Here is a 13,168-nt window from a genome sequence, read left to right as displayed (position 1 = left end):
TCGACGGAAAATAAAGCTAGGTCCTAAGACGACTGGCCAACGTCTAAACAGAGCTTTACATGTTTTTCACCGTCTCTACCAAAGCCAGTTCTTTTGGTGGTCTTTCTAACATAGGGTCGACAAAAACGTTACTGTTCTCCGGTTTCGACCAGAACACTCAAATTAACTTAATTACATGCAAAATCAGTGAGCTCATGGCTGGATCTCAGTATCCCCAGACCACGAGGTCACTCTTAAAAACTGGGCTACTACATATTTATCATATTACCATTGTTTTTGTTCAGTAGATAAAAATCATCATCTCAATCGAAGATGGATCAACCCTTTCCCTTAACTCCTAGCTTCTCATAATCTGAAAACGAGTTTAGATGTTTTTAATTTAAATCAGGACATGACCAGAAGCTTAAAATTCATATAAACAGAGAGTCATATTTTTCTACCGAGACCCTCCGGATTCTGGAATCCAGGCAAATTACACTCTTATTTCTTCCCGTAAAGCAGGACACGTCGTCCCAATACCCTTCCTGGTTCTCGGCATGCGTTTTGTAATAATTTTAGCGGCACAATCGTTATAACTCGGAATGGTCTGATAGTCGTTTTCTATTTCAATCTCGATCTGTCTTGCACAATTGTCGTTCACCGTTTTTCTCAACGAATTCTGTTGTTTCGTGTCTTTTGCAGTTTTCAGTTGTCGCGATATTTCGACGTCGTCATGTGTCTTTCTTTTCAAACAAATTTTAAAAAATTAACATGTCAGTCCAAATTAACCATTCCGCGTTCGTCAAAATGAACAATTAACACCGATAATGTGCTGGAACCACCAATCTTCCCGCTCGGCTGTCACAATAAAAATAACATTCGAAAGCCAGTTCATTTGGTAGTCTTTCTAACATCGGGTCGACAAAAATAACCAAAGCCAGTTCTTTTGGTGGTCTTTCTAACATCGGGTCGACAAAAACGTTACTGTTCTCCGACTTCGACCAGAACGCTCAAATTAACCTAATAACATGCAGAAATAGTGAGCTCATGGCTGGGTCTCAGTGTCCCCAGACCACGAGGTCACTCCTAAAAGCAGGGCTACTACTACTTATTATATTACTATTGTTTTTGTTCAGTAGATAAAAATCATCATCTCTATCGAAGATGGATCAACCCTTTTTCCCAACTCCTAGCTTCTCATCCTTGCAAAATGAACTCAGATGTTAATTAAATTCAACTCAGGGCATGATAGGGAAGCTAAAAGTTTGTGTAAAACAGTTTCATTCCAAATCCCGAGATCCCTCCAGATTCTTGAATCCGGGGAAATAAGATTCTTATTCTCCTTCCCGAAGGCTGGTTTTCCAACCTTCACCGTTGTTCGCAACGGCCTTGCAACTATTGTAGCGGCACAATAGTTGCAACTCGGAGCGGTCTCTGCTACTTCTGTTTTTTTTCTGATTCCGATTCTCAATTCTTCCTTTGCTGTCGTCGTCGCAACTATCGTTGTTTTTTTTGTCTATTTCGGTGTTTTTCCAAAATGGCCTTTTTTGACGTTTCTCAGAATTATTACGTCATCATTTCGAATTTTTAAAATTTAGTAATTTCCGAATCCTTCAGCCTTCACGATTTGTCTAATCGTCTGAATAACGCTCTTAATCATTCAAAACCGCCAATTCGGAAGGTTCGCGGCTAAAAACTCTAAACTGCTGAATCTGCATTTTTGTCCATTCTGGTCGAATTTCACATACTCCCCGGACAGCCCGGTCAATGTCCCCATTGAATCTCGCAATATTCGTAAAACTGGTATAGTGTCATTGAACAGAATTTACAAAATGCACGAAATTACTTTTATCCACGTCATATCGACTCACTGCAGAATATAAATGGCAACATACTACATTGCTATAGCCTTCTGAATTTTTTTCACTGATATGCACTTTAAGGATATGACTTAAGATAAAACATTTTTTCTGACTTCCAACGTCATTGCCCTGAATTAAAACTTTTTCTCCTAGGTTTTAAAAGGTGTTAGTTTGCAGGACAGTCCTGCCAACCAACAAGCTAAAATTATCCTACTATGCTTTTTCTCTTCGGAAATTTTAGTTGTTATTATCCTGAATATTAAAATTAAGAAACTTTGTGGTAAGAAAGAACAATGAAACAATCTCCCTCTTCAAGAGATTACCCAAGCCTTTCATGTCACCACAAAGTGATCAGTTCTCCTAGTTGATTAAAAACAGTCATGCAGACTGGAATTTTTAAATATATTCTCTGCTCAAGCCTTTCTAAATAATTAGTAAGTGTCTCTAAAGCCACTAACTAAAGTCAAAATGCAAATTTATAAATGCAACAAATTCTTTAATGTTCAAAACTCAACTAAATGTTTCAGTTTCAATTACAACTTGGTTGCTTAGTTTCTCACTTGAGTTTTCATTACACACATAAAACAATTCTGAGTTTTAACTTCTTCTCTTTTGTCACCTCTTTGTCTCTTCTTTTTTTTCGGCGTTTAGAAGTTCTAAAACTTCTAAACTCTTCTAATTTCGTTTTTTTTGCATCTTGTCTCTACGGCCATTCGTCAATGTTCCGTCTCCTCCTCCTGTGACATTGACTCTGCACTTTTAGTGTCTGTGTCTTGCAACACATCGTTAGCTAATCTGACGCTGTTGGAAGCAGTCCTCCAACACTTCTGCTCTTCTACCCTCTGTTTACAACAAGGCAGGGGATCCACGTTAGGTTCTCTGTTCCGCCAGAAGCTGTTGTGGAGACACAACGTCACGTTTCTCTCCAAATCTTCCTTCAACATCTCTTCTTTTTCCTTTCCACTACGTTCACTTGTCCTGGAAATTCTCTTCACCGCGGTGGTCACTGCATTCCAATGAGTCACGAAAGCTCGCTTGAAAACTCCCGCCCAATGTCCAGCTGATACCCACTATACACTCTGTCTGCGGTGCTTCGACATATGCTTTTTTGCATATTCGTACAACCATGCAGTCATGTTGACTCTAAACCATGGCAACAGTCGTCTTCTTGCCCATATCTTTTTCACTTCCATAGGAGTGTTGAGAATCTTGCACGTTGTCTCAAAAAGATCTAAATCTTTTAGACAATCCAACTTCTGCAATTGTTCTCGCGTTGGCGCCTCCTGACTATTGTTCTCTCTCACATGAGCCTCCAGCCATCGTATCGCCATCATAAATCCCACTATCACTATTGTTATGGGCCTTGATGAGTCTGGTAAACCCATGGAGAGCAGCTCTCCAGAGTCCCAGATCAACACCAGATTACTACGCTCGGGATACCACCATGTTTGCAGCAAGCAGTGGCAGGGAAACTCATCATGTGTCAACAAGATTCTCCTCCAATTACGCTTTCCCGAAGCTTCCAGTAATGGTTCCACTTCCATCATCACTCGGTGGACTTCATCATTCTCGTCTACTGTATTGTAATCTGTAACGCTTGATCCTCTCTGTTTCTGTCTCTCAAAGTCACTGAAGTTCCCACTCACGTATCCCATGAAATTCGTTCCCAGTATTGATTCCAACTCTTCCTTGGTTCTCTCTGGAACTGCTGAGAACATTTTACACAGTAACTCGTAAGATTTTTCCGACATTCTCGTTAGTCTCACACACTTTGGCTTGATCCACGATCGTTCTCGTACTCTTTACATCCAAAGCTACAAAATGCACCGGGTATCTGCTCCTGCACATTGGAGCTAATGTCGATCCCACCAAATATCGTGCTCCTGATGGTTTACGATAAATTTCACTGTGTCGGATGTTCATTTCCGTCTCGATCGCTTCCCTCCATTTTCCTATGTACTTTTGCTCAGTTTGCAACACTCCTGGGAACACTTCTACACTGCTGGCTGTGACCATCTCATGTTTCTGTTCTAGATTCAATAGTGACTCTAAAGAACCAAACATGCTGTAGAATCCTTATGCAGACACTAGATTCACCTCGGTTCCTCCATGGCAATCTGCGATCAGTTCCCTTTCCGTCCTTGCTTTCATCATAACGTTCCCAAAGAATATCGTCAACTGCTTGTGTTGTCTCTCTAGGGCTTTCACGCAATCCAGATTTCCACAAACGTGACCTTCCAGTCCACACACTTCTGCCAGACAGCTACCAGGTTTGACCCAGTCTTCTGGTCCCCAGCCAGGCAACTCCACTTGGTCTTCCCCGTTGCTCCTAGAGGCTGTCGTCATCACATTATATATGATGTTCAGGTCACGCAGGTTACAGTCTGCGTTTAGTTCCCTCTGCACGTCTTGTGTCGCTCGTAGTATCGAGTCAGCATTGGGACTAGGACACCATGATGGTCTCATCAGTTCCCACACTACCATCAAGCTCGTTCTCAGTAATTCATCTGAGAATCCCAACCCAAACTCTACTCGTTTGTCGGATTCTGGCACGGAAGGTGCAGTCACCTTTTCTTCCAAGACTATCTTGACACAGGTGTTCAATGCTGGCACTGAAATCTGCTCTATCAGGAATCGAATGAAACAGAGAGCGTCTCTCCGTTTCGCGCACGCTACTGCCATTCCCTCCTGGATTATCAGATCCCTCAGGTTCGTCATCATGAATACCTCTTCTTTTTTTGACCTTCTCCTTTCTTTTGAATGATATTCCCCGCGAGTTAACCCCATCATGCACCAGGCGAACCTCAGTTGTATTTCGGTTCTCACGTAAGGTACTGCCATGAGAGCGTGTATTCTCGGCGTAGTCCTCATTTCCTCTTCAAAGTACCTCAACACCACTGCTTTCCATGGAAGGCTCACTAATTGCTCGATCGTTTCCGCCTGCATCTCAGACGACGCTAGAGTCCCGTACGCTTTCTGCTTGAGGGTATTGCCTTGCAACATCGTCTCCAGATAACCTTCCATGGCACTCTTATCTTTCAGAGCCTTCACTTATCCTCTAGCCGAGTTTCGGTATTCCAACATCTCCATGTATCCACCGGCGGGTTCATGTATTGACAGTCGGTTATACTCCACTGGTACTAGTTGTCCTGCAACACTTCCCTTTCTGTGGTTCATGGGAGATGGTTTAAAGTCTTTCATGGTACTTTCTCCACATTGGCTGAGTATCTCCATTTCCAAGGTTGCTCCAGTCAGAGTGCGGTCACTCCTTTTGACTTTGTAACCTGTTGACTTTATCTCTGCCTTGAGAATGGGTGGCACCATTGCTACATCAGTTAACATTCTGTCCGTGCCAGGCAATTGATAATCACCTTGTTCCAAATCCATGACCGTAGCTCTGAAATACTGCCCAGACTTGTTCCATGAACGCCACTCTGTCCAATTTACATTCCGTCCTACTCTCATGGTCTCGGTGATGCACTTCCCACTCTTCTTCGGGCAACGTTCCCAAGAAAGGTACTCTGGCAGCGCCTTCTATTCTTCTTCTCCTCGGTGATTCCATGAGGAGTCTTTGTTCGTTATCTTTTGAATTGCCCGAAGCGCTGCTCTCCGGCAAATTCCGTTTCATTTCCATAAAGGCCGACGGAGGTTTTAGTGTCGACATGCCTTCGTCTGCTGGCTCAGCCGCCTCCAACGTATCCGAATTATTCTCAAAGTCACTGAGGAAATTGAAATCCAGGCTGGATATTCCTCCTGTCGATGCCTTGTCGTCTTCCCTATCTGCTTGATCGTTACCTTGTTGCATGGGTTCCTCCGTTCGACGGCTTCCTCCCTGCCCATCATCATCTTCTGATGTATCTTTTTTTTCGAGCTTGAGGGTCCTTGCTTTTCCGTCTCGGTCCAATCCGGAAATTTTGGTATGATCAGTATGCCGGACAATTTATCTTCCTCCTCTCCATGGACCACTTTGATTTCCTCACAGCCGAAGGGTGCCAGGAAAGTTCTCGTCCGAAACGTTCCTCCCACTGTTAACCCCTGCTTCACACTGTTCAAAATCAGATAGGCCTCAGGTTCACACTGCCTCTCATTCTCCTGGGCGCTAGGTGTAATTCCGCCCATTCCGCGTCAAACGCTCCAGGCTTCGGAGTCGCGGCGTTGCTTATTCGCCTTCTCGTTGCTTGATCCGTGTAGACAAATTGCGTGTACTGTAGCACGGCGGCATTCCTCCCCACAAAGTATGGATCCATCGTTTCCACGAATTTCCCTATCCTCCTTTCATTGGTTTCAAACGCTCATAGTCTAGGAGTTTGTACTACGGAAACTGCTCCGAGCAACATCCTTCTTATCAGAGGGAATTCAGGGATTTCCTCTGGCAGCTTTTCGTAATCACCCCAATCTTTCGTCTCTTCTCTCACCTTGTGATATGCTGCAGTGAGACGAGGAACTCTGGTCATTTCACCATTCGTCTTATCATAGGGTCTTAGATTCCAGAGCTTCGGAAACACTTCGATTTGCCCTCTCTCTACTTCTCCCATGCGATCACGGAAATGAACGTCAAAGTTGATGACTGTCATTTCTGGTTCTGATATTTTCGCAAATAAAAGATCTTTGCTCATGAGCTCCCGCAATACGTGCTGCTCACACCAGTTCAGCGCACTACCGTCCACTGCCGATATGAGGTTCAGGTGCAGCACCGACCTCCTGTATGCTTCCACCTTGACATCAGGGAACGCAAACGTGACTGCTGGTATATAAATCACTGTCACAAACTCTGTGGCTCCCCTGATCAACGCTAAGGGATCGGTCCTCATAGCCAAGCTTGGATCAGTTAGTGAGGGCATGCCCCCACATGTCGTCTCACGTCTTCCTCCCTCTCAATCGTCTCATCCCCTCCCGTTCCAAAGCGATTTTGCTGCAAGAGATACTGGATAAGAGTGTGTCTCAGATCTCTTATCTTATTCCACGAATCTGTGGCTTTCTTCACATCAAATTTCTTCACATTCTCTATCATCTGTTCCGGGTACCGTGTCAGTTTCATTAGTCCTCCCAAGTTTCCATGGGTAATCGCAATCAGTGTTAGAAGCCCATCTAACCGCAAGTTCTCGATTCCTTCGGTGAGTAGCATCACCGGTCTCTTCACAAAGCTCTCTGCTCCAAACGCCGCGAACAAGGCTAGTAGTTCCACAATCGACACTTCCACTACTGCTTGGAGGAATTCCTTTATCAAGTAACGAGAGAGTTTCGGATAAACTTTTAGCAAGAAGGACGCGGTCCAACCGGCTCACAGCCCTTCCAGCATGCTATCAGTCCGTTCAAAGCCTTCTTCTCCCTTCACCTTCTCAGTCCAGAAAGTTTCTAGCGTAACTTGGCACAATCTGTTTACGAATTCGGCTGTCTTTTCTTCAGCATTCTCCGCCAGGTTCACCTCCTTTAACAAGTAGGCATGGATCTTCTTGATCATTACTGGGCCTTGCTCAAAAGCATCCGCACCCAATGCCGCTACTCGAGGAGTTAGATGTAGCCACTGATTAGCCTCTGGTTTGGTTCTCAAAACCATCGCCTCCAAGTGAGCGCTAGTCTCCTGGGAATTTTTCCTTCTCTCTCTTTCTCCTGCTGCTTCCATTCCTCGGGACCATAAGTCGTTCAACATTGCTATGATCATTCGATGCTCGTCGCCTATTCCCGGTTTCAGTTTGAGCTGTCGACTGAAGTTGGACGGTTCCAACCCCAGCACCTCGTCCAGCACCAGCATGTGTAGTGCATGGTCCTTGAATCCTCTCAATGCGTTTGAGATATCCGACCACACCGCAGGTAGCTCAGCCCTGAGTCGCCTCAGGTTCTCCAACTCTATCATGCGATTTGGGGCCGATATGATTTCATCATATTTCCCTTCCGAAAGCAAGGCCACGATCGCATACACGAATTTCAGTCCATCCGGGAGATATGCATAACCCGGAGACAGCGCGAACGCTACTTTCGGTGTCGACTTGGTGAAAGACCCCTCCTTCATCGCATCCACCACTTCACCCATTGACTCGAGGATGTCTTTTATTGCTGGCCATACAGCATTTTCTGCCGTTGTAGGCTCTCTGAGTCTGCTCAGGAAACCTCTACTGTGTAAATGGTCGTTGATGCCACCAAACACGATCGTGATTGGGTTCATATCCGTCTCTCTTTGTACTCCGATAGCCATTGACACGGATTGCAGTAGGTCCAGATCGACCGCTGCCAACATAATGACGTCCGGCCAAAACAGGGACTTGGAAGTGTGTACGAACTCTGAATTCGCCACTATCACAATCTTGGCCTTCCTCATTTCTGCTTTGTCGTACGCGGCGAAGATGGTCTCATCTTTCTTTATCGCTTTCAATTCGCCGTATCTTTGGGCATCACCATCTTGATTCACTAGTTTTGGGTATATTATCTCCTTCACATGACCAGGGGGTGAGCTTAGTTGCCTGAACATCTTCACATGGTGTCCAATCGGCGCCCTTGTTATCAGAAATCTTCCAGGTCTCTCTTCTCGATTCAGTTTTACGTCTTGTAACGGTCGGGCGTTCACTGGTCCCATTGTGTTATTAGAGGGCAGTCCCCCTAGGTCAGCAAACCTCAAGGCAGTTGTTAAGCTGAAGTTTATGCCAGCCGCTATCAACCAATCCACTCCTGTTATCGAGTACAATCCGCTGACCGATAACCTTGCTCCGCTCAGCATCCTCATGGCATACGCTGCGAAGCTCACCGTCTGACGGTTCTGTTTCATCAGGTCATCCTTGTATATGTGCCATGGAGAAGATATTGGCCTCGACCACATTAAAGAGCTCCTGTTAGGGCGTCTTTCCTCTCGACTGGTCCTTGTCGTCTCCGACCTCGTGTCCGATCTAGAGGTGCTGGCTGTCTTCTCCTAGGATTAATGGTCCTCCTCATTGGCGCTTCTCCCAACCGATCTTAAACGTCTGTTCTTTGACCTTGTTCGCTAGAGCTCTGCTGTCTATATTTCGTCACGGCCGGGACCGTCTCAAGCGTGTTTCTAGGCTAGGAGGCACAAAGGTGGTAATCACAGGTTCGTTCAATGCTCCCTCCTCCTTTAGCACTCCTGTGTCAAAGAGTTCTACTTCCAACTCATCCAACTGCTCTTGGAAGACTCTGTTCAACCAAGCCTGTCCTTCTATATTATCGATGTGGATGCCGTCCATAGTCAGCCTGGCCTCAACTCATGTTCGATGTCCATGAGGATCATCCTTCCGGCATTCTGACTTGCGAGATTCCTTAGGATGTTATTTCACCTGACTACTCCTTCGTTGTGCCTTATCCCTGTTGCCGTTAAACTCCTTGCATTCATTGGCACAGTGCAAACGGTCAGTACCGCGCAGTTGAACTTCTGCCAGAGAGTAGTAAACAAGAACACCATCATTGATTCCCATAGTGCTTCCTCCTCATCCGAGCTTCTCGAGATGTTTTTTGTCCCAACTAAGATAATTACATTAGGGATTCTCCCTGGGTTCATCAACTCCACCATCCGAAATAACTGGGCTATGGTCGCGCCTCCGAAGGCCATCACCGTGGTGACCCAAGAGGTCCTCAAGTTCGATAGTACCCTGACTAAGCTATCTCCCAGTATCAGATGTGATGTCCGTAGCGGTGGCTGCTGCAGGTTCACTGCCGGGTTCCAGGTCGCTCGATTGAAGCAAGCTCTCGAATCCGCCTCTGGAAGTCTTGTGAAGTTATACTTCAACTGATTGTTCTTCTGTATATCTATTACACGTGACACTTTCTTCGCCGGCATCTTTCGTATCCTCCTCTCTGGGACCTTAGAGATCCCCATTGGTGGCGTTGTGTCGCTAATTTCCTGTCTGGTCATCACGCATTGGGAGAGTCGTACTCTGCCCGTATCGTCGATCGTTTCATAGGGTGCAGTCACCCCGGAACCTGGCGCATTTTTTGTTGGCGACTAGTCGTCCAGCTGTCTCTATCAGCTTCCTCACCGTTTGTTCCACGACTGGGTCACCCAAGGTGTCACTCGGGTCCGGGATCGTCACTCGACCTGTTGTTGTCGGGGGTCTCGTTTCCGTTTTCTGACTCATCTCTCGAGGCGTCAAGAGTTCCATCGGGGACTGCCCACGAGGAATACTCCTTGCAGGTATCACTTTTTCCACGGCTGTAGTCAATGCCACCCGTTCCGATCGCTCCTTGTAGTCCCGCCTCAAGCGCTCATTTTCTTCACCCTGCTTTTTGTTACAGTCTTCAAACAATCTCTTCATCATGTATCTGTCGTCCTCCGCAATGAGCATGGTCTTAGTCACTTCATCCAGCTTCTTCCTGGTCCTTTCAGCTCATCCTTCATCCCATCTAGATCTTGCATGGTTTGGTTCGCTTGAACCCCTTGTTCTACTTTCGCCCTCTTTGGTGGCACAGCTGCTTTCAGTGAAGAACCAGACGAAGCAGCCTCGCTGTTCATCTCCTGATGCATTCTCCTCAGCCAAGGCTTGGGCTTGGAGGGCAAAGGCATTTCGCCTGGTTGATAAGTCCGAGAACTTCCCAATCCAGGCTCATTTGCCAAGTCACTCCCTGAGAGAGCCCCGTTTCTCCACCTCATCACTCTCATGTTCGGGCGGTCTAGTACTCCCCTCTTTCCGTATGCTGCCATCAATAGGACTTCTGTGGGGCGGTGCCCACGGTTGTCATTCCCCAAGATGTTTATCAGGGCGGTCAGCAACATGACTACCTCTGGGTCCTCCAGAGCGAAGTCTCGATCCATTAACCGACGATAGATCGCATCTATCATCGGTCCTACATATGCCTCTGCCAGGTCCATGAATTCATCCAAGTTAAATTTATCCATTCTCTGCTCAGGTTTGATTTGATTCGATTCTATGATTTGACTCAAGTGAGCAATTAAACGATCAATCAGGATCTAGAAAAGAGGTCACGAATATCACACTTGTCAGTTTGACCTAAACTTCGTTAAAATTTATTTAAAAACAATTAGATAAAAATATTTTTATCCTAAAAATAATTAAAATCAATTGGTCTCTAATTCATCGCATCCACCACTTCACCCATTGACTCGAGGATGTCTTTTATTGCTGGCCATACAGCATTTTCTGCCGTTGTAGGCTCTCTGAGTCTGCTCAGGAAACCTCTACTGTGTAAATGGTCGTTGATGCCACCAAACACGATCGTGATTGGGTTCATATCCGTCTCTCTTTGTACTCCGATAGCCATTGACACGGATTGCAGTAGGTCCAGATCGACCGCTGCCAACATAATGACGTCCGGCCAAAACAGGGACTTGGAAGTGTGTACGAACTCTGAATTCGCCACTATCACAATCTTGGCCTTCCTCATTTCTGCTTTGTCGTACGCGGCGAAGATGGTCTCATCTTTCTTTATCGCTTTCAATTCGCCGTATCTTTGGGCATCACCATCTTGATTCACTAGTTTTGGGTATATTATCTCCTTCACATGACCAGGGGGTGAGCTTAGTTGCCTGAACATCTTCACATGGTGTCCAATCGGCGCCCTTGTTATCAGAAATCTTCCAGGTCTCTCTTCTCGATTCAGTTTTACCTCTTGTAACGGTCGGGCGTTCACTGGTCCCATTGTGTTATTAGAGGGCAGTCCCCCTAGGTCAGCAAACCTCAAGGCAGTTGTTAAGCTGAAGTTTATGCCAGCCGCTATCAACCAATCCACTCCTGTTATCGAGTACAATCCGCTGACCGATAACCTTGCTCCGCTCAGCATCCTCATGGCATACGCTGCGAAGCTCACCGTCTGACGGTTCTGTTTCATCAGGTCATCCTTGTATATGTGCCATGGAGAAGATATTGGCCTCGACCACATTAAAGAGCTCCTGTTAGGGCGTCTTTCCTCTCGACTGGTCCTTGTCGTCTCCGACCTCGTGTCCGATCTAGAGGTGCTGGCTGTCTTCTCCTAGGATTAATGGTCCTCCTCATTGGCGCTTCTCCCAACCGATCTTAAACGTCTGTTCTTTGACCTTGTTCGCTAGAGCTCTGCTGTCTATATTTCGTCACGGCCGGGACCGTCTCAAGCGTGTTTCTAGGCTAGGAGGCACAAAGGTGGTAATCACAGGTTCGTTCAATGCTCCCTCCTCCTTTAGCACTCCTGTGTCAAAGAGTTCTACTTCCAACTCATCCAACTGCTCTTGGAAGACTCTGTTCAACCAAGCCTGTCCTTCTATATTATCGATGTGGATGCCGTCCATAGTCAGCCTGGCCTCAACTCATGTTCGATGTCCATGAGGATCATCCTTCCGGCATTCTGACTTGCGAGATTCCTTAGGATGTTATTTCACCTGACTACTCCTTCGTTGTGCCTTATCCCTGTTGCCGTTAAACTCCTTGCATTCATTGGCACAGTGCAAACGGTCAGTACCGCGCAGTTGAACTTCTGCCAGAGAGTAGTAAACAAGAACACCATCATTGATTCCCATAGTGCTTCCTCCTCATCCGAGCTTCTCGAGATGTTTTTTGTCCCAACTAAGATAATTACATTAGGGATTCTCCCTGGGTTCATCAACTCCACCATCCGAAATAACTGGGCTATGGTCGCGCCTCCGAAGGCCATCACCGTGGTGACCCAAGAGATCCTCAAGTTCGATAGTACCCTGACTAAGCTATCTCCCAGTATCAGATGTGATGTCCGTAGCGGTGGCTGCTGCAGGTTCACTGCCGGGTTCCAGGTCGCTCGATTGAAGCAAGCTCTCGAATCCGCCTCTGGAAGTCTTGTGAAGTTATACTTCAACTGATTGTTCTTCTGTATATCTATTACACGTGACACTTTCTTCGCCGGCATCTTTCGTATCCTCCTCTCTGGGACCTTAGAGATCCCCATTGGTGGCGTTGTGTCGCTAATTTCCTGTCTGGTCATCACGCATTGGGAGAGTCGTACTCTGCCCGTATCGTCGATCGTTTCATAGGGTGCAGTCACCCCGGAACCTGGCGCATTTTTTGTTGGCGACTAGTCGTCCAGCTGTCTCTATCAGCTTCCTCACCGTTTGTTCCACGACTGGGTCACCCAAGGTGTCACTCGGGTCCGGGATCGTCACTCGACCTGTTGTTGTCGGGGGTCTCGTTTCCGTTTTCTGACTCATCTCTCGAGGCGTCAAGAGTTCCATCGGGGACTGCCCACGAGGAATACTCCTTGCAGGTATCACTTTTTCCACGGCTGTAGTCAATGCCACCCGTTCCGATCGCTCCTTGTAGTCCCGCCTCAAGCGCTCATTTTCTTCACCCTGCTTTTTGTTACAGTCTTCAAACAATCTCTTCATCATGTATCTGTCGTCCTCCGCAATGAGCATGGTCTTAGTC

General features: G+C 46.4%; 1 protein-coding gene across 8 annotated transcripts in view; it reads right to left on the bottom strand.

The window, feature by feature from the left end:
• Positions 1 to 13,168, bottom strand: part of LOC134842725 (receptor tyrosine-protein kinase erbB-2-like) — a 284,936-nt gene that overhangs the window by 239,390 nt on the left and 32,378 nt on the right. The window lies entirely within an intron of this gene.

The sequence above is a fragment of the Symsagittifera roscoffensis genome, chromosome 3 (genome assembly GCF_963678635.1).
Source record: "Symsagittifera roscoffensis chromosome 3, txSymRosc1.1, whole genome shotgun sequence".
In the NCBI taxonomy this organism is placed as follows: Eukaryota; Metazoa; Xenacoelomorpha; order Acoela; family Convolutidae; genus Symsagittifera; species Symsagittifera roscoffensis.
Note: the sequence above shows the minus strand (reverse complement) of the source record. Positions and strands in the feature narration are given on the sequence as shown.